At 28.6% G+C, this 21,284-nt stretch overlaps 1 long non-coding RNA gene across 3 annotated transcripts; it reads right to left on the minus strand.

The window, feature by feature from the left end:
- Nucleotides 1-2,006: 2,006 nt before the first annotated feature.
- On the minus strand, nucleotides 2,007-10,042 carry LOC147806732 (uncharacterized). 3 transcript variants are annotated; one of them, XR_015435096.1, is made up of 4 exons: nucleotides 9,739-10,042; nucleotides 6,637-6,670; nucleotides 5,965-6,009; nucleotides 2,007-2,176 (listed from the first exon to the last, which is right to left on the minus strand). It is a non-coding gene; the product is annotated as an uncharacterized LOC147806732 (long non-coding RNA). The 3 variants fall into 3 exon arrangements; XR_015435097.1 differs by lacking the exon at nucleotides 9,739-10,042 and adding an exon at nucleotides 8,030-8,154; XR_015435095.1 differs by lacking the exon at nucleotides 6,637-6,670.
- Between the last annotated feature and the right edge of the window lie 11,242 nt (nucleotides 10,043-21,284).

The raw sequence follows: 21,284 nt of genomic DNA on the forward strand, positions 1-21,284 counted from the left end.
TTAATGTGTATTTAATGGTTTTTCTTAAAACATTCAGAAATCTTACTTCCGTACTATTTTACTTTTACTCTTTATTTTAAACTTATGAACAAAGCTATTTGAAACACTAGTTGCTATGTACACCACGCAAAAATAAAATTGCTAATCCTAATACCAACTGCACAATGGATCTTAGCCCTTATTTAGCATCAAATTTTAGGATTGCAAAGGAAATTTGGAAAGTATATATGGTAGTTCATAAATTTAGTTCATGCTAAATTCACTTTTGCTCATTTACCTTATATCCAACTTTTAAGACGATCAAAATTTTACCAAAGATTATAAAATTAAATTTAATAACTAGTGTTACATGTAACTTCATTTAATACACGTGAAATTTTAATTTATCATTCTTTTAATTAATAACTTTTCAGAAAAGTTGGTTCAATGTTGAACCAAAATATAGATTCCTTAATCACAATATTGTATACTAATTTGAACTATCAAAGGCTTAAATTTGATACATAAATTTGAGCGTATTGAACAGTTCATAATGTGACAAAGCATAAAAATCACGCAAAAAATCTTAAAATGATTGTTCACTACGAATCAAGCATCTGCAGTTTTTATTTTGTTGACAGGTTTGAATCTGTTTCAGAGATTAATTTCTGAAATTGTAGATACCTTAAAAATGTTCAGGAAAACATACGTTTGAGTTGAGTTTTATCCTCAAATTGAAAGAATTTTTCTTTCAAATTGCACATTGCAATAAGTCATTGAGCTATCGTTTTGTAATTACTTTTGATAAAAATTTCTTCAAAATTAAATTCCTGTGATTTTGTGTCCATGCAAAAATTACAATTTAGTAATCAAAATAAAGTCTAATTTTTTGGAGGGAAAATTCACATTTCTAATTTACTTAAAGAAATCTGCGAAATTTGAAGGAATTAGAAACTTTCGATTCCCACTTTTTACCTTTCTAATTCTTTAATTTGCATGTTTAAATGTTTTCCTTTAACATCCCAGCAAAAACAAATCTGTAGGTCCAGCTCCACAAAACTGCTGTTTGCCACCAGCTAAAGCGACGGGTCTGTGCCGGCAAAAGTCACTTTCAACTGTACTAAAGTGAATGGCTGGCCTTCTGTCGAGCCAACAATACCGGCCTATCGATGGCCGGTAGTACCTAACCCAGCAGTTACTGTCTAAAACGCGCTGGGTGAGTGATTGCCCGACATTTTCCAGTAGAGGGTAATCAATGAATCAATAATTGAGGGCCAGCAATTTATATACACCCAGCAGCATCCCTTTAGTTTATAGAGGTTTACGAGAGGTCATTGACCTAGTTACAGGAGTAATTAAAACCCACAAACCTAATTTTTATTTAATTCAATTAGCTAAATAAATATCTAGCTATCTAATACATTTCTGAATAAATTATTAATATATGAACTAAGAAAATATTTCTAGGTTAATTTTTTCATTTAAATTGTTTTATGCAAAGAATATTTTTTACACAGTTCAACCCCTTAGTCCTAAAGATTTGCTGTGCACAATCTATGCTTCCACTTATCAATACATTTTTAAACTAGGTAAACATATGTAATAATCTTTTCTTTACAGTGATATTCTACTTAAAAGCAGAATAATAAAACTGCTGTCCAGAATTATGAAAATTCTGTATCTCACAAGTAATTTTTCAAGTTTCAACTTGAAGTCAATATATATGTCTATAATAGCTTGTAGTCAGTATATATATGTTTTAAAATAAAAGCTGTGTTCTTAAGGAATCTAGTGATACTATTGTACCCTATACAAAAATAAATACAACCTACAGCCGATAATATTAAGAGGCTGTCCAGAGATGATCATTTAGTGCGATACTGATCATGAATTCATGTTTTACTGATTATATTTAGTCTTGCAGCAAATTTAACAAAAAATAGGTGTATTGGACAAAAATGTACTAATGTAGCCAGTCATGTAATGAATTGAATGTACCCTGAAATTAGTTAAATGAATAATCAACATTGTCTCTTGCAAACATTTTATTATACAAAGACATATAAATACAAAGACATAACCTTAATCAATACAAATATTACACAAATTTCAATTTAATTTTAAAAATAATAAAAACAACAGAGAAATCATATCTTTGTCTACATAGAATCACTTGGAATAGCACAGAAGAGTTCTCCTGAAAGAGAGGATAATAAAATAAAAATTATGCAAATCGTATATTTTAAAAACATAAGTATTTTTGTGAAAATGAGCTTTTAAAACTAAAATTTCTATCGAAAAGTTTTTGCTTTTATCATTTCATTGATAAATTTTGACTCATCAAATTAGTAACACCATGCAAAACATACACCTGTCTTATAATTTAGAAAGATTTTGAACATAAAATTCCTTTCTGAATGAAATTATTGAATATTGACTCACGAACCCATTAAGATTGACAACTAGTACATGAAAATCTAACTGTAAAATGAAAAGTTATTCAGGGTGTTTAATTTTGTGCTCACCTTTTCTCAGAAAATATTTAATTTTAAAAAACATGCAGTTTTTTCTTCATTAATTTTATGGTGCTCAATTTTATTGCATTTAATATTTAAAACAATTATGATATTCTAATGTAAATTATTGTTTCAAGGAAAGGTATAGAAGAAAAATTACTTTTAAATATATATTACTTACATGCACGAATGTATCAATAGTATTTCTTTTTCGCTTTACTTTTATGATTAAATTTTAATTGTATACCCTTGACAAAAAAAAATTTCAAAATTTACAACATTTTTCATATTAAAATAGGCATCAAAACAATAATATGTATTGAATTGAAACCAGAATTGAAACCATATGAAAAAAGGTTGCTCAAAATTTGCTAGTTAAAAAGGCAGATAATTTTACAATTCTGTAATAACTTTATAAATCAATAAATTCTTAAATTACTTTAATGGTGATGCTTTGTGAAATTAATATTTTCCTCATATAAAAAACACAAGAACTAGATAAGAATAACGACAGATTTGACCAATGTCACGATTTCCGTAATGTCTTTATATAACTGGTATAGATGTAAGACAAAAAATGAAAAGTTTACATAAATATTAATAACATTGTTTACATCTCTGATGAAATTTCTTTTCTTCAAATTTCTTCAGAGATGTAAACAATGTTATTAATATTTATGTAAACTTTTCATTTTCATTATGAAATTTCTTTTCTTCAAATTTTTTTATTAATTTAGTTCCTTCTTTTAACAAAAAATATTTGTTAAATACTCCATTACTATGCCTAGGAATAAAAAAGGGAAAGGTGCTTCCTAAAAAAAAAAGGGTACACCGAGTTTTTAAAGGGCTTTTAATTAACACCGTAAATAGTTAACAAAATGTGTACTATTATGTAACAGCTGAATTCGATTCTTAACGACTGTAAAATTACCATCCTATACCTACTATTTTACATGTATATTTCAAAAAGTAGTTCTCACCCATTATCAAAATGAGAAAAATTTGTAGTTTACAAAGAAAAAAACATGCTAATAGAAAATCATTGTGCAATAGAAAACATTGTGCAATAGAAAAAAATATTGTTAAACTTGAAGGCTTTTTCCATAATTTAAACTATTAACTAATAAACGATTAATTAAAAATAAATATTGAAAGGTACATATTTTTAAAAAAAAATATTCATTTCAAATTTTTTTAAAAAATCTTTTAATAAACTTATTGATACTAAAAAAATCTTTTAAAAATTTAACCAGTTGAGAATTAACAAAGTAAATATTTGTAATGGTATCTGAATCAAACTTATTAACACGAATAATTTTAAAAGTGTGTAATCATCATTTACACATTAAATTTTTTAAAAGGAATATTATCAGACAGTGTCGTCAAAGGGCAGTGAGGACGGTTGGCCCTTCTCGAGGAGGTACACTGCATTTTTATTTGATACAGAAAAATTAGTTGTCATTTTCTGTAGATTAGAATAGCAGGAGTTGCACATTAACCACTTTCAACATATACTTTTCGAATTCTAGCAAATAAACTCTGTAATAGGATACACACATTATGGGCCACAAATAAAAAGAAACAAAACTTATTTAAATCTAATGAATAATTCAGAGAAAAATTAGACTGAAAACATTTAAACCTGTTTGATTGCCCAAGGACAGGAGCGTTACAATGGGCGTTTCCTTATTATAGACTTTTTTCCCTTTTTTTTTTAAAATTGCAGGCATTGGGGGGTTGTCCCATTGGCCACAGGAATGCCAGAACTACTACTTTCTTCTCATTACCCAGTGGGCACCTGTGGTGAAGCAGGGTCGCCCACGTCACACAACCACAACCCGTTTATAGGGCGGAAAGTTAAAAAAGAATCTTTAAAAACTTCAACATTTCAATATGCAATTAAACTGGTTCTGATGTTTTTCATCTCGTTTAACTCATAAAATCGTAAGATTTCTATAATCTTTTTGCTTCTGTCGCACTTAAATGTTAGTTTAGAGATTCCTAATGTGTTTACATTTTAAACTTCTGTTTCAAGAAAACTTTTTTGTTTTTAAAAAGGTAGGTGTATATATTTTTGCCAAATAAAAATATTTTGTACTATTGAAGAATAGATAAATAAGTGAAATGTAGGTGTTATTAACATTATTTCTTAGTTACCATAAATTAAATTTACTTACACATTTTATTAAGAATTTTTTTAACTTTTACGGGGCATTTTATTTGCTTGGACTAAAAAATTGTTCTTATCGCAAAATTTTTTTCTACCAAATAATGTCTTAGAAGGCATTCAATATTGTACAGGTTAGTTTCAAGATGCTTCAAATCAGTACTTTGTCGTTACTTTTTTTTTTCCTCTTTAACCTACACGTTTTTAAGCTATGTTAACAAGGTAGGTTTTTAAATATGATTGTGTTTTCACAATCAAAATCTTACTGTACTTAATAAAATTTTTAAAAAAATATTTTATATACATCAATAAAATTTATAAATATAACACTTTTTTTCATTGAATAGGGAAGTGAACGATTAAAATGAAAATTAATAACCATTATTAAAATATAAAACTACATACAGTGACCAATCACTTCTGCGCCACCTCTTTTATGTGCCTTTTGCATATATACAAAGGTTTTCAAAGGCCCTTGATCATTATATAGGAAAATAATAATAATTATAATTCTTTATGCATCATTCAGAAAATAAATATTTCAATTCAGCACACAATTTTTTTTTAAAAGTCTAAAATTTTGATTTTATTTTTTGTTTAAATAGAAAAAAATAATCCCATTTTTTAGAAAAAGTTTTCAGTTTAAAGCAAATAAACAATCTTCGTTACAGATAAAAGGAAATAAGTTACTGGATCTAGTAATACAGTTCATTTTTCTTCCCTATGGGATTTTTTTCACCTTTATTGTTTCTAGGAAGACATTTTTTTATATGAATTTAAATAAGGTGTCTTATCTATCACACCACCCACATTGAAACCACCATATATACCACCCATATGCTTTCAAAATTTATCTAGCAGTGTCTTTCCCACCACCAATTAAAACGTTAGTTTTTGGTCAAGGAATGTAAAGCTATAGCGATTACTATTACTCAGTTTACGCGAAAACAGAGATGACAAAAACATTACTCGAAATCATTAAAAACAATTAGAAGGTTTAGCCGCTATTCACGACTATTTGTAGTTTTATTCAGCTATTGAAACTTTTCTATCTAGCTTTTCTTATTTGTATGAACTTACTGTTTTTAAAATCTTATGGACTTTTTCTCTTGGTCCCAAAGACTGAAGCATAATGAGAATTCACTGTATTTTATAAATGAATTCGCTTAATACATTAAAATGTCCCTAATCCTTCTTTAAAATCATAATTCAAATAATAATAATTAAAATAATACTTCTCAAAATAATAAATTATTTATGCACATCAAAGATTCTGCAGATGATAAAAGTAATAAAACTTACAGAAATTCATGGTGGACTGGCACAGGTTTACCAACATTTGAAGAGCTAAAAGGGAAAAAAAAGGGTCTTATTTTTATGTAAATATTAACTTGAGATATACAGTAAAAATTTTTTCAGTAAACTTTTAGCAGAAATTTAAAAAACATTATACAACGGACACCCAGAAAGATTAAGTAAAAATTAGAATAATATTTTTTAGAAATTTGAATGAGAAAAATAACTTGCAGGCTACGAAATTTTATTAACAGAATCGTCATCAATAAAACAACAAAATTTTCTAAGTTCGCCTCTAGGATCACAAAATATAAGGTCAGCGTTTAAAATCTTCCAAAGAGTTAATTGAAATTTATTTTTTTATTTCCACTTAAAGATTCTCCACAAAAAATTATTGTAAATTTAGCTTTCGCTGAATCTGAAGCTTTTCTTATGTGCATGAACTTACTGTTTTTAAAATCTTATACACTTTTTCTCTTGGTCCCAAAAACTGATGCATAAGGGAGAATTCACTGCACTTTATAAATAAATTTGCTTTATACATTAAAATGTCCCTAATTCTTCTTTAAAATCATAATTCAAGTAATAATAATTAAAATACTACTTCTCAAAGTACCTAATATTAAATTAATTATGTACATCCAAGATTCTGCATATGATAAAAGTTAAAAAACTTACTAAAATTCATGGTGGACTGGCACAGGTTGAAAAGCTAAAAGGAAAAAAAAGGTCATATTTTTATGTAAATATTACCTTGTATACAGTAAAAATATTTTACGGTAAACTCTTAGCAGAAATTTAAAAAGTATTACCCAATGGACACCCAGAAAGATTAAATAAAAATTAAAATATTTTTTAGAAATTAGAATGAGAAAAATAACTTGTAGGCCAGGAAATTTAGAATGAGAAAAATAACTTTTCGACCAGGAAATTTTATTAACAGAATTGTCAACAATAAAAAAAAAACACAAAATATAAGGTTAGCATTGAAAATCTTCCTAAGAGTTAATTGAAATTTATTTTTTTATTCCCACTAATAGATTCTCGGCAAAAAATTATTGTAAATTTAGCTTCTGCTGAATCTGAAGCTTTTCTTATTTGCATGAACTTACTGTTTTTTAAATCTTATACGCTTTTTCTCTTGGTCCCAAAGACTGGTGCATAAGTGAGAATTCACTGTACTTTATAAATGAATTCGCTTAATACATTAAAATGTCCTTAATCCTTCTTTAAAATCATAATTCAAATAATAATAATTAAAATATTACTTCTCAAAATAATATTAAATTATTTATGCACATCAAAGATTCTGCAGATGATGAAAAAAAATAAGTTAATTGATAAATCATTTTAACTATTAATAAATTTAAAAATTTGTATCAGGGGAATTGGTTGGTAATAGTTGCTTTTCTCAATTTAATTTATGTAAAATAGAACAGTTTCACATAAAAGTCATTTTTGAAATTTAATTTATTTTGAAAAAAACTTTTCAAATTGATTATAATCAAATTTTTGTCGTTTCCATGTGGTTCGCCCCCTAGTACAATAATTTAAAATATGTGCGTTTAAACCCTCACTTTGCTGTGGTCAGACTGACAGGCAAACAACAACTATTTTGCTCAAGCCAAAACAGATTATGAAAATAAAATAAGAAAATTATCAATAAAAAAAAGTGGCTAGATTTTTTCGTTAAGCCGTGTTTCAAACTACTCGTAAATTTACGTTTAAATTAGTGTTCAATGGAATCTAATATTAAAGCATATTGTGTCTAATAAACTATTATTAATAATTATATTAGTCTAGCACTTCCATACAAAGCTCAATATAAGGATTTGATATTTAGTTTAAGAAAAAAAAAATTCCTTTAAGTGATAAGATGTAAGTTGTTAATGGAATAAGAGTTGAATTTGGAGCACTTCAGCTACTTGGAAAGTGAAGTTGATGAGAACAGAGACGCAGTACTTCACTCAGTTGGAAAATAGTAGAAATTTCAATTGCAAGTTACCATTGTTATAAACATGAAAGCGAGATAATTCAATAAATAATAAATACATTAAGTAATAAAACTTACAGAAATTCATGGAGGACTGGCACAGGTTTTCTAACATTTAAAGAGGTAAAAGAAAAAAAAAGGTCTTACTTTCATGTGAATATTAACTTGAGATATACAGTAAAAAAAATTTCGCTTAACTTTCAGCAAAACGTTTGAATGAAAATTAGAATAATATTTTTCAGAAATTAGAATGAGAAAAATAACTTGTAGGTCAGGAAATTTTCTTAACAGAATTGTCAACAATAAAACAACAAAATTTTCTAAGTTCGGCTCTAGGATCACAAAATATAAGGTTAGCATTGAAAATATTTCAAGGAGTTAATTGAAAAACTTTTATTTCCACTGAAAGATTCTCTGCAAAAAATTATTATAAATTTAGCTTTCAGTGATTTGGAAGCAGTTATAACTTGTTTTCTCAATAGAATACAAGTTAAATTTGAAGCACCTCGGCTACTTCGAAAGTGGTCAAACATCCTTTTAAGAAGTTGTACTTGTAAATAAAATGGTATTATATTCTGTCTATAGCGGTCAGGAAATGATTGTAATTTAAATTGTCAACAAGTACAGAGCTCCTGTAGATTTTAGTACTCTAACTAGTCGAAAAGTAGAAATTTTGATCGCATGTTACCAATACGAGTGCGAGTTCATTAAATTAATAATAAACACAGCAAGAAATAAGAAAACCTATAGAAATTCATGGAGAGCGCTAACAGGTTTTCTAACATTTTTAAAACTAATAGAAAAAGAGTTGTTTGTTATTTTTATTGAGTATGAATTTTGTTTTCATATTGTATTGAACTTTTATATATTTTTGTAATCCCTATAAAAATCGGGCATTATTTTATATGAATATTAACTTGAAATTCACAATAAAAACATTATTCACTTAACTCTTAACAAAAATTATGAAGTAACTTAACATTGATTTCAAAATATAAAAGAATTTTGTAATATTTTTTTTTTGTATAAGTGGGGTTAGCCAATATACAATTAAGTATGAGCAACTGCGTGCTAAAAAACTTTCCATAATCTATATTTTTTTTAGGTTGTTTAAGAATTCACAGCACGATTCTTCGCAATTATTTATATTAACATGTACAAATAAATTTTTCATCTTAATTTAAACTATTTAGTATAAATTATTAAACCTTTACCTATTTTTACACTTGAATTTAGCTCAAAAATTTCATTAAAATGAAATACATATAACAGAAACAATTTTTAATATTACTAACAGCAATTAGTTAACTAAAATCTAAATATTATTTAACATAAAGAAATAAGTTTTAATGAAAATTCTTGATTATTATACAAACCTATTTTCATAATATACTTAGATAAACCTGATTTATATCATATGCTACAACATATTATGAATTGCACTTTAAGAGTCATCATACAACAGAATTTATATTTGTTTTTGGCGTGCTACTGCTCGATTGTCGCTAAAAATTTGGCGGCGATCTTGGTGTTGATAAAACATTTGTCTGTACATTTTCATTGAATTAAATTTAATATTTTTTATTATTCTATCTTAGAAAGGTGTTAATTATGATGTATTAATTGAATAAAGATGATTGCCAATCTAAAACATAGCGCCAAAACAGCACTTCAAACGCGGTTCTTTGTAAACCGAAATCTGCACGTCGTAAACATATTTGAACAATAGTAAATCAAAAATGATTAAAATAATAACTTCAATGTAATAGAAAAAAATAAAACCTTACCTTTTTTGAAAATTATAAGAATCCAACGTGCTTCTTTTTCTAAACAATAAATTCACAGTTACAATTACTCGCTCGACCGCTTCACTGGCGGCAGCAGACAACTTTAACTTGGTGGCCCATTGGGTAGATTCAGACTGACGGGATGCGGCTGTTTGTAATGTACAGGCCCAACACTTCCTACAATGTTGGCAAAAGTTCATAGGGTGGCCCAGCAATCAACCCAGCTGACAGTAATTTGCACCTTCACTTTTCAATCAGTACCGTCAGTAATTTCGAAGATGGCCAGAACTTATGTTTTTGCTGGGATAATATCGACAAATTTTATTTTACAACCTAAACATAACATTTCGAGTTTAAATTCCTTCTTATAGCTAGCTACGTGAAGCTTAGTGTACGGCTTTGAATATCTTTAATATGCATAAAATGCATGGGAGTTAATATTAACATTCATTGCAATATGCGAGTGTTATTGCTCATTATTTCGTCAGATGCAGCTCAAATGGTATAGTTAAAATTCGATAATTTACTGAGAAATAATAACTGAAATAGTATTTTGAAATTGCTAAGTTTGAAATGAGTATAAAGAGTTGGAAAATTAAACTGGATTGAACTCTTAAACAAAGAAAGTGAACTATAAATTTAAGCAACATTCAAAACGTTTACAAACATCTCAATTTCTACATCAATGAATACTTTTAAAGCAGCTGAAGGTATGTTTTAGGAACACTTGCGGCGCTTAAGAGTTCTATAAATGTTTTGTTACTACCTTATAGAATGAGTTTGATAGCGGTTTAAACTATGTATTTACGTAACATCAAACATGTTTATGGAAAACAGAAAGTGGTTCAACAACTAAGCAACAAACTATGTTAATTCTTCTGATCTATATGAATAAATGTTCTTTTTGTTAAACATACAACTGGTTTAGACAACTAATAAAACTAAGTGCACTTTTATGCTCTCAAACGATAAAATCCATGTACACTAGTATTATACTGAATCTTTCAATGACAGTTTTTAGTAATTCCGAAAGAATTAATCGCATTTGACATTCGCCATGTCTTACTGTTTTGATGAGCAATGAAACTGTAGTCCATGATTGAAGTCATATTTTTCAATAACTTCGATTACCTCTTTTTTGCTATACCATTGTCAAAAGTAAAACTACATTAGATAAACATATACCCGAAATACAGAAACTTATTTATAGATCACATTACGTTTTACTTTTAAATAATAAAGTGTTATAATATAATTAAAGCATAAAATAATTATTTGTGCAATATTGCTTGAATTGAGATTAATATTTACAAGAAAAAGCGCAATTAAAAACTAGTAAATAAAATATTTAGGGGAGAGTCGGGTAGCCCCGCCCAGTGCCTGATTATAGCCTAGGCCCAATAGGCATGGGCCTAGGGCCCCCAATTTCTGAGGGGCCTCAAAAATTAGTAAAATCGCTGATTAAAGGTGAGCTAGCTATGTCTTGATTTAAGTACTAAATTAAAAATAATTCAGCTAATCAGTGACTTTTAGCAAAAATCACTGATTTCAATTGTTTGTGATCATCAAACTGTTTTTTATTCTGACATAACATTGTATTGTTTTTATATTTTGCTTTAATTTATAGATACGTAAACTTTTTCTTAGAAAAATAATCTTCAATTGTCTGCTTTTAAAATTTCTTAGAATGTTTCTATTGAGTCATGCAGTTTAATGGATTCTTTTTCATTATTAGGACTACTCTTTAGTAATTTAATTTCAAAATATTTTGTAAGGGGCCCAGAAAATTTGGTGGGCCTTGGGCCTGAATTTGTCTTGATCGGTCCCTGGCCCCGCCCACTTAAGGAGTATTGCTTATATTTTTGAATAATATTGAGTAATGATCAATATTTTTGTATGTTTCTATTGTTTTATCATCTAATTAAATAATGCAAAGAGAATAAACCAAAAAAAGAATAGTTTAGCCTAAAAAAATAGAAATTTAAAGAAACATGTTTTTCAGTTATTTTCAAAATGTGTTGGGTAGCCCCGAATAGTTACAAAAATTATGTTTCTTGACTGTTTTTTCAGGTGTAAATGAAAATAACTAATGTATTGACAATAAATAAACCCCGCTTATCATTTTTATCACAAAATTATTTTATTTATTACATATTTATATACTTTTAGTGAATTCTATCATTTAATAACAATCATTTAATAACAACTATATTTGTTGTTAAAAATGCATATTACATTCAAATTTGAAGCAATAAAATAATCTTTGCAACCATACATTTATCGACGAAATAAAATTGGGCGGTGATACCCGGCATTCATGCGAGCGGGGTTACCCGAAATCCAATTTTTTTGTAAATTTGTAATTACTTGAACACTTTTTCACATAAACTTCTGTCTTTGTACAAATTAAACTTAAGACTACATACTTTAATGCCGTATGTATAGAAAAAATTATTTTTTTTAGTATTAAAATGAAGTTGAATCGAACATTCAACCAATTTTTCTTAATATCATGACTACTGTATTCAACATATTTTCAAAACTATTGTTTACCATGTTAACAGCTGCATAAATACTTTAAACTTTGAAAATAATCTTTTTTTTAATATAACAATGTCCGATGGCCCATTGACTTGAAAAAATATTCTATACATATGAAATTGACAGTGGGCGGGGATACCCGACTCGCCCTTATATAAGAAGGAAGTAGAACTTTATATTTTTTAAGGATGCAAGTTAAAATAAAACATTTTAAATTACTAGAATATATTTGAACTAAAATGCGTGATGTGGTACTTGTTACCTCTCCCTCGAAATTAATCTTCTCAAGTCTTTGCATCTTTGCTGACGGCCTCTTATTAATATTACTTTTAGTACAACCTTGCATAATTTTAACCTAATTTAAGAAGGAAAATCACTTAACAAATTGTTTTAAACAAAACAAATTTAAAAAGTACCTATTTTTTTGTTGGTAAGCATATCTAATATTTGAAATTTTTTTGTTTTACTTGATTCTACTCACAAGCATTTGAATTTCAAAATAAGTTGAATTGTTGAGTTCATGAATATTTTTATAAGTTTTACTTCTTTTTCTTGGCGAAATTAAAAATGTATAGCAATTTTTTTTATGTAGTAGCTTTGCTAAATAATTAAGTTTACTTTTTTTTAACACTTGGATGTTTTTATGGAACATTCATTATTCCACTAATAAAAACCCAAAGTAAATATTTTTTGTTTCGAATAAATCAGTAGTTATTATCTATATCTTGTGGTTTTTTAAGGGGAGTAAAAAAAGATGAAATATTAAGCTTTTTTAGTAGAAAAAAGTAAAGGCTCATAAATTGGTCCTACATTCTATGCTATTTTATTATGATTGCATTATACTATCTTTAAAGAATCGTTTCTTTTTACACGCATGCAAATAACATTTTGCTCAATATTTAATAAAAGGTTTTCAGTGAGAAACAAGTTAAAACATTTTAAAATATTAAGACCCAAAAACCTTTACGAATTTACCTTTGAATTCGATAATTTAACTGATAATAAAAAAAACACAATTCAAAGCAGATTTTAAGTAAATGATTGTTTAAAAAGTAATAGTAAAGGACCTATATAAAAAATGTAGAAACTTCAAAATTTTCAGTATTTATCTGAAATTACTGTTCAAAATGTATTCTTTCGAAGGAATTTTTTTCTGAAATTAAACACAATTAATATATGTTTACGGTTACTAGAAAATAATATTATGGGGAGAAAAATATCAATTTCGTTTAGTTACCGTAATCAAAACTAAACTTAATGAAGCAGAGCGAAATAAAGAAGCCAGTAGAGATTATTAAATCATCATACCTGTAAATGACTACTAAATATATCAGTTAAGACCAACATTTTTAAACCGATTGAGAGCCTTTTAATACATTTTTCTTGAATCACGAGAAGTTGATTAAACAATATAATTTAAGTAAAAGTTTTTATTTAAATCAGTTCTTTGATCTCTTAGTTTCTTTAGATCCTGTTCTGTCGTTGGTGTAATCAAAATGCAAAACCTGCTAACAGATCAGGGTGCGTAGAAAAATCATTCAACAAAAAAATAAGCACCTTTTAAGTACAATATACATTAGCAAAATGCAAAATAATTTTCAAAGACTTTACATAATCATGATAAAATAACTAGTTTCAGACGATGAACTCTTTTTCTTGATTATTACATCAAGAAAAGAAAGATCAGATAAAATATTAAGTTAATCTTGTTATAATTTTTATTTTACGAGGTTGTTATAATTATTTGCATTGTTAAAATTATATGTTAGAACTTTTCAGTTAAGTAATTACTGAAAGTATTTTACAAAATATGTATTTTATTAATACTTTAAAAAATAGTTGCATCTTGTATTTATTACTCCCATCTGTTAAGTTATTATTTAAATCTCTCAGAAAAAAAAATTTCTACAGATTTTTGGACATTTTTCTTAACTTCAAAATGTTTCGATGTGTTAATGCTTTAAAATTAATATTATTGACAGTTAAAGGTTATTTTCTAAAAAAATAATAGTACCTTAAATTTTGCCATTCCTGTAAGATACTTTTTAACTTATTTTATGTATAAATAGTCTAAGGAGTAAAACATATATTTATTGTATGAGCATCAGTTTTAATGGAACTGAAGAACAATGTACAGCAGGAAACTATTTTCTATATTTATATAAAATCACCTGTGTATGGAATTATTGATCCGGAAATCCAAGGCCCAGAAGTGTTAAGAAATAATCAATCACATTCATGTATTAAATTTCTTCATAGTAGTTTAACATTTGAGTGACATTATAAAATATGCTGCTTGTAAGATTTGAATCAATCAAACTGATTGTTATAACATCTTTGTCAACCCTGTTTGCTCTTTCTGATCTTTCAGCAAATAAATTTCTTGTGACCTAAAAGAAAAACCTCCTAAATTTATGAGTAAAAATTCAATGCATATTTGCGCAAAATGCAAATGGTTAAAATTCACCAAACAAAACTAATTCAATTTTCGATTCTCCACTTTTAATAATCTTTCTGTTCAATCGAATCTGTATCTTTTCCCTTTTTTCCCCTCAAAAAATTACAAATGATATTTATGCGAACTATTCTATTGTGGCAGAATATTGTACTATACACAATGCTTAATGGTTAGTTCGTCGAGAGTTTAGAATTGCTATACAGCTACTGATATGATTCATTTTTTATTTTGCTCAAAGTAATTTTTAAATTTAACTGCTTACAAAGAATTTTTCAAAGAAGTGAACGTTTGAAATATTATAATTTAGTGTAAGAAGTTCTATGTATGTTCATGTTAAAAATTTCCTGTAGTTCACTCTTATTTTTTATACGATTATTTATATTCCAATATATCTTTTAATAAAATATCTATGGCAGGTATTGCCCTATAAAGATTAAGATATAAAACATTTAAATATGTTTATTCTAAATTACATATTTTCTGAACTAAATTGTCAGATTTTTTTACGGAATATTTTAATTTTTCAATGCTCTATCATTTATTAAAGTTCTTCATTTTTAATATATTTTTGTCATCTATGTGAATGCATTTGAAACTAAACTAAAAGTGTGTCAGAGTAATATTTCAAAGGAGAGGTCTAAATATATTCCAGAATTAAAAAGCTTTTAAGTTAATCCTACTACGTCATCAGGTGAAAAATATATTCTCAAGCAGGCAACCTAAGATATTCTTCAGGCGATAAATTTCGAGTTTTGTCTGAAAGATACATCTTAACGGGATCTGCAAATTTTCATTAACGCTTAGCGAGACAGAAAAGCGTAAATTGCAATTGACTGGTAACTACGGCAACGAATGAGTGGAATAGTATCTAAATCCAGATATTAGAAAACTGAATTCATGGTCTCCCTATTCAAAATAGGATAATCATTTGCCGCTGAGATATTCTTAGTTAAAATTTCTGATGGTTTTCCATTGATGGACCAACATAATCTTGATGGTAACCATCAATAATTCCATCAAGAACCATTATATTTTTTTGATGGTAACCAACAATTAGTAAGAATTCGGATCGATTTATGACGGTCCAACATAAGAATAGCTGGTCCAACATGAAAAACACACCATCAACTTGATTTGTTCATGTTGAATCTTCACGAATTTCCATCATAGTGTCGTAGAAATCCAATGTTGGAACGATCATGAATAACCGTCATCCCGCAATGAAGAAATTCGGGATGGTTCAACATAATTTTTGATGGTCCAACATAAAAAACAAAGCAAATTGTTCTGATGGACCAACAAGAATTCCCATTAAACCAGCATGAACCACCACTGATCATCATGGATTGTTGGTTCATGAGAGTCAAACTTCTCTTGATGGTTAATCATCATAGTATTAAAGTAGCATTTTCCATCATGGAAATTTGCACTGAGTGGAAAAAGTCACTGATTAGTTGAATTATTTTAAAGATTGTAGCCTTTCATCTACAGCTTTACATATTTGTTAAGAATAAGCTTTTAGTTCTTGTTGAAACTAATCATTAATAAGAGACTTTGCATTTGCTTAAGCCGTTGGAGTAAAAATTGCACCAATTAAAATTCAGCTGTACTTTGGAATTCGATAAGTGCAATGTTTACACGAGTTCGGTTTATCACAATATAAAGAAAATTTGAAGTAAAAAAATGCCTTTTTTGAGAAAAACTATTTCCTTCAGTATTAAAAAAAAGTAATATTGTGGACTTTTTAATAATTTTTGAGGCCCCCCAAAAAGTGTGGAAAGTTTACAAATTTATTTATTTATTTCATAAAAGTTTATTTTGTTTTATGATTTAAACTACAAATTTCAGAAACGGAAAATTTTAAGAAATTTATAAATTTGTGAAGGAGAGATTTAAGTTTGGTTATGGTAAAAAGTTTTTAAGATTTTATATCAATTTTCAATTTATGTAAGCTTATTTCATTTTTTACCAAGTCGTTTGAAACCTAAACTAAATAATTTATTTTGCGAATTGATAAATTTGTTTCGATTAGGAGCAACATAGATTTAGTTTAGTATAAATTCAAGAAGAAATAAATAAAAATTAAAAACAGCTTATAATAAAATTTAAAGTGATGCAATTAATAATATTCTTTTCTCATCATGACTTTGATTAAAATAATTTTTGTAAATAAAAAAATAAATAAGTAAGTAAAAAATAAACGAATAAAAACAAGTTTTATTGTTTAATTACTTTTATAATAAAATTACTTTTATTATAAAATTACTTTAATTTCAATAACTAGATTTTACTTAGATGACTTAGATTTTAAAATAATTCAAATGTGCAAAACTCTAACTGAAAAACTCCCTTCGCTCCAAAATTATAAAATGATTTTAATAATTTTAAATATGAATTTTTTTTAAAAATTGATGCACACAGAAAGTGTACGTTTTCACCACTCTTAATATATTAGTTAAGAGTTCTTATAAAAATCTAAGAAATTAATTATTGGAAATTAGTATATAATCGAGAAAAAAAAACGAAGACTTTATAAAATAATAAATTATTAAAGAAGTAAGCTAGTTTAAAAATGTTGAAACCTGTTAGATTTCCAGAAAAATATACACTTTCTAAGAATTTAAGTTAGTATATTTTAAAACTACTTCAAAATTTCCAGCATGGATTCTAACTGGTTTCGAAATTTCCATCATGTTTGAAAACTGGTATCAAAACTGGCATCAAAACTGGTTGAAAACATGTTTGAAAACATTGCACAACCGACCAGATTGCGAGTTAACGACTACTAATATTCAACTCCGTGACCTTGTAATTTTGAACCGAATCCAGAAGACAAGGGAACTGCTAGATTTGTACCCAGAGGTATTTATTTGTTATTAGATTTTGGAGGACTTTGTGACCCCGACAGTTTTAACATGCACCAGTCACCATTTTATACATGGGTATTCTTCTGCCGGTTGGATTCAAACTCCCACTCTCACTAACACGAGTCCAACGCCCTATTAACCAGGCCAATATTATTAGTATATTTTAACAGTCATTGAACAACCGACCCGAATGCCCGAATGCGAGTTAACGACTACTAATATTCAACTCCGTGACCTTGTATTTTTGAACCGAATCCAGAAGACAAGGGAACTGCTAGATTTGTACCCAGAGGTATTTATTTGTTATGAGAATTTGGAGGACTTTGTGACCCCGACAGTTTTAACATGCACCGGTCACCATTTTATACATGGGTAAACTTCTGCCGCTTGGATTCAAACTCCCACTCTCACCAGCACGAGTCCAACGCCCTATTAACCAGGCCAAATTTATTAGTATATTTTATAAGTCATTGCACAACCAACCCGATTGCGAGTTAACGACTACTAATATTCAACTCCGTGGCCCTGTAATTTTGAACCGAATCCAGAAGACAAGGGAACTACTAGATTTGTACCCAGAGGTATTTATTTGTTATGAGAATTTGGAGGACTTTGTGACCCCTACAGTTTTAACATGGCCCAGTCACCATTTTATACATGGGTATTCTTCTGCCGGTTGGATTCAAACTCCCACTCTCACCAGCACGAGTCCAACGCCCTATTAACCAGGTCAACTTTATTAGTATATTTTATAACAGTCATTGCACAACCGACCCGATTGCGAGTTAACGACTACTAATATTCAACTCCGTGGCTTGTAATTTTGAACCGAATCCAGAAGACAAAGGAACTGCTAGATTTGTACCCAGAGGTATTTATTTGTTATGAGAATTTGGAGGACTTTGTGACCCCGACAGTTTTAACATGCACCGGTCACCATTTTATACATGGGTAAACTTCTGTCGCTTGGATTCAAACTCCCACTCTCACCAGCACGAGTCCAACGCCCTATTAACCAGGCCAAATTTATTGGTATATTTTATAACAGTCATTGCACAACCGACCCGATTGCGAGTTAACGACTACTAATATTCAACTCCGTGGCCTTGTAATTTTGAACCGAATCCAGAAGACAAGGGAACTGCTAGATTTGTACCCAGAGGTATTTATTTGTTATGAGAATTTGGAGGACTTTGTGATCCCGACAGTTTTAACATGCACCGGTCACCATTTTATACATGGGTATTCTTCTGCCGGTTGGATTCAAACTCCCACTCTCACCAGCACGAGTCCAACGCCCTATTAACCAGGCCAAATTTATTAGTATATTTTATAACAGTCATTGCACAACCGACCCGATTGCGAGTTAACGACTACTAATATTCAACTCCGTGGCCTTGTAATTTTGAACCGAATCCAGAAGACAAGGGAACTGCTAGATTTGTACCCAGAGGTATTTATTTGTTATGAGAATTTGGAGGACTTTGTGACCCCGACAGTTTTAACATGCACCGGTCACCATTTTATACAGGGGTAAACTTCTGCCGGTTGGATTCAAACTCCCACTCTCACCAGCACGAGTCCAACGCCCTATTAACCAGGTCAACTTTATTAGTATATTTTATAACAGTCATTGCACAACCGACCCGATTGCGAGTTAACGACTACTAATATTCAACTCCGGGGCCTTGTAATTTTGAACCGAATCCAGAAGGCAAGGGAACTGCTAGATTTGTACCCAGACCACATTCGCCACAATAGAAAATATTTTTAATACACAAAATAAATAATAAATCTTTTTTCATAATATTTTGCTTCATTTGTTATCCAATAGATGCCGCCACAATAGAAAATAAAATAATACAAAAATATTAATATTACAAAATATTAATATTACAAAATATTAATATTACAAAATATTAATATTACAAAATATTAATATTTCAAAATATAAATAATAAATATTTTTTTCTTTGATATTTTATTTTCCCTGTTATTCAATAGATGCCGCCACAATAGAAAATAAAATATTACAAAAATATTAATATTACAAAATATTAATGTTATAAAATATTAATATTGCAAAATATAAATAATAAATATTTTTTCTTAATATTTTGCTTCCTTTGTTATTTAATAGATGTCGCCACAATAGAAATTATTAATGTTACAAATTATATATATGATATTTTGCTTCATTTGTTATTCAACAGATGTCGCCACAATAGAAAATATCAATATTACAAATATAAATAATAAAAGATATATTTTTTTCTTGATATTTTGCTTCATTTGTTATTCAATAGATGTCACCACAATCGAAAATATTTATATTAAAAAATATAAATTCCTCTTCTTCTTGGGCACTACAGCCCATGACAAGTCAAGGCCGACCCAAGTTTTTGCCATCTTGATCTATTCTGTATCATGGCCTTCCAGTTAGTTATTCCTGTTATCTTTTTTGTCCCTCCCAACTGCGTCCAGCCACCTAGTCAGTGGACGACCCCTTTTCAAGTCTTCAGATCTATAAGGGTGTCCCAGCCATCGATTGCGATTGGTCTTAATAACACGAACTATGTCTGGTTTTTTTATACTTATTATATAACTCATGATTGTAAAGGGTGCGCCATTTGCTATTCTCATAGACTGCACTAAAAATTCTTCTAAGTGTTCCTCTCTCAAAAATCAGCAATTTGTTCTCCTCGTTTTTATTAAAAATCCAGCACTCACCGCCATATAGAATCACAGGCCGTTTTGCATAGGCTAATTTTTGTCTTTTGTTTAAGAAATTTACTTTTCAGTTGGCTTTTTAAATCAAAGTAGCACTCGTTTGCCATTGCTAAACGGCTATCGATTTCGGTATTAACATCATTTTTGTAGGTTACAGTAGTCTCAGGATGTTTAAATTTATCAACAGCTTCAAATTCATAATCATTCACATGCAAGGATATTGCCTTTGTGAGCCCACTGTTTATATCCTTTTATTTAGTTTTGTCTGCATTAATGGTTAGTCCCATTTCATAAGCTGCTACTTCAAGAGCTTTGAAGTTCTCCACCACTGATTGTCTAGATCTTCCCATTATATCAAGAGCACCTGCATAAGCAAGAATTTGCGTAGATCCTTGAAAAATAGTGCCTCTTACATTGATTCCAGATGCTCTGATTACTTTTTTAAGTGCGATAATAAATAGAAAGCAGGTAAGTGCATTTCCCTGCCTCAGGCCTGTATCAGTGCAGAAGGGCTCGGAGAGTTCGTTTTGCAACTTAACTTTGCACTTGAGAGTATTCTTAGTGTTGCCATTGTCAAGTTAATAAGCTTCAGGGAAATACCAAATTCCTATATTGCTTCATACTACTTATTTCGTTTGATACTGTCGTATTCTGCCTTAAAGTGAATGAAAAGATGGAAGTATCAATACTAACCAAAATATAACAAAATATATACCAAATATAAATAATAAATATTTTTTTCTTTGATATTTTGTTTTCCCTGTTATTCAATAGATGGCGCCACAATAGAAAATATTAATACAAAATACAAATAATAAATATTTTTTCATGATATTTTGCTTCGTTTGTTATTCAATAGATGTCGCCACAATAGAAAATATTTTTATTACACAAAATAAATAATAAATATTTTTTCATGATATTTTGCTTCGTTTGTTATTCAATAGATG

This window comes from Parasteatoda tepidariorum, chromosome 7, assembly GCF_982258835.1.
Source record: "Parasteatoda tepidariorum strain Cologne lab strain chromosome 7, Ptep-v5.0, whole genome shotgun sequence".
NCBI classification, from domain to species: domain Eukaryota; kingdom Metazoa; phylum Arthropoda; class Arachnida; order Araneae; family Theridiidae; genus Parasteatoda; species Parasteatoda tepidariorum.